This window comes from Poecilia latipinna, unplaced genomic scaffold (genome assembly GCF_001443285.1).
Source record: "Poecilia latipinna isolate Pla-1442-1.1 unplaced genomic scaffold, P_latipinna-1.0 Scaffold700, whole genome shotgun sequence".
NCBI classification, from domain to species: Eukaryota; Metazoa; Chordata; class Actinopteri; order Cyprinodontiformes; family Poeciliidae; genus Poecilia; species Poecilia latipinna.
In genome coordinates, this window is record NW_015113316.1 from 258,825 (window position 1) to 260,123 (window position 1,299).

The 1,299-nt window shown below is 42.4% G+C and overlaps 1 protein-coding gene across 1 annotated transcript in view; it reads right to left on the reverse strand.

Annotated features, from left to right (window-relative positions):
* LOC106955053 (vasorin-like) overlaps positions 1-1,299 on the reverse strand; it is a 33,680-nt gene extending 32,381 nt beyond the window's left edge. Inside the window, exon 1 of the mRNA XM_015045005.1 lies at positions 1,035-1,299. The gene's annotated coding sequence lies outside the window, so the exon portion shown is untranslated. The remainder of the gene's footprint in view (positions 1-1,034) is intronic.

Genomic DNA, 1,299 nt, shown 5'->3' on the forward strand with positions numbered 1-1,299 from the left:
AGTTTTTGGAAACAAAAAGTAAATTTGAAACATAAAAAAAAAAAACCCCAAAAAAAAAAAAAAAAAAAAAAAAAAAAAAAAAAAAAACTTTTCGGAAGATGATGACACCTGTTGCTTGCAAACCTTTTTTCTTCCGTAAAACTTTCCATTATGGATGTTTTCCATCAGCTGTGAAATCTATATATGTTTTACTTTTAAAACCGAATAAGTGAAATAAATTAGCTCTTTGATAATATTCTAAATTCATTAGGATTCACTTTAATTTTTAATTGAAGCCTTGAGATACCAATATTCAGAGAAAACCATAGATAGCTCTAGATTAAACCAACAACTTTTTTTTCTATTTCATTTTTTTATGCATCAAATGTACGACCAAACATTAATCGGCGCCTGCTATAAACAACACATTTACACACAAGACATGCCAGAAAGATCAGACCCAGCGCGAGCGTCTGACCTGGCAGACAGGCTGCCTCTGCTGCCTCGCGGGCATCACGAATAAAAGTTTCCCGCACGAGGTGATAAGAGAGCCAGAGGTCAGGCAGGAGCCACGGAGAAGGGGGCAGATAACAGCCTCTAATCCGAAAAATTCAACACCGCCACGGTCTGAAGAAGCGATAGAGATAAGAACTAATCGTGTTTCCACATTTCTCCGCGGGGAGCCCTCCTCCTCTCTCCCGGACTCCGTCCTCCTCCCACCAAGAGCGCCCGCTTGACCCGACATACAGACCCGTGCACCGGGTGCGGAGGAATGTGAGGCGCCGCTGCTGAAGCCCCCCGGCCTGGAAGTCGGTTTTTGACATGTGAGCCGAACAGAGCTCCGTTTTCACACTCTCTTGGCGTTAAAGTTCACCCAGTTGTTGATTAACTCTAAAGTATAATCGATATCACAACATCATTGTTCGTTTGATGTATTTATTATTCGGCGTTAAGCGTTATTAAAAGTGCAATATTTCTACCAAGAAATAGGTCGTTATTAGACTCAGTGTGCGCTCACAGTTTTCCAATCAAGCGGAGGTTTAGAAGAAGCTTACCTTGGGAAAGTATAATCCAGAGCCCCGCTGGAATGCAGCTTCACTTCCAATTCCTTATCCACAGTAAGAGGGGGGTTATCAGTAAGAAAAAACAAACAAAAACAAAAAAACTGAAAGGAAAACCTTTTTCTTTTTCACGCAGCACAGCGCAGTTAGCTCCAACACATCGCTTAAAGTGAGCCGAGAATCACTGCAGCGCTCTGAAGACTCGCATCAGCTCCGCCGGACTTCAACAAAAGCGCTCAGTGGAGTGAAGGAGGCGAGA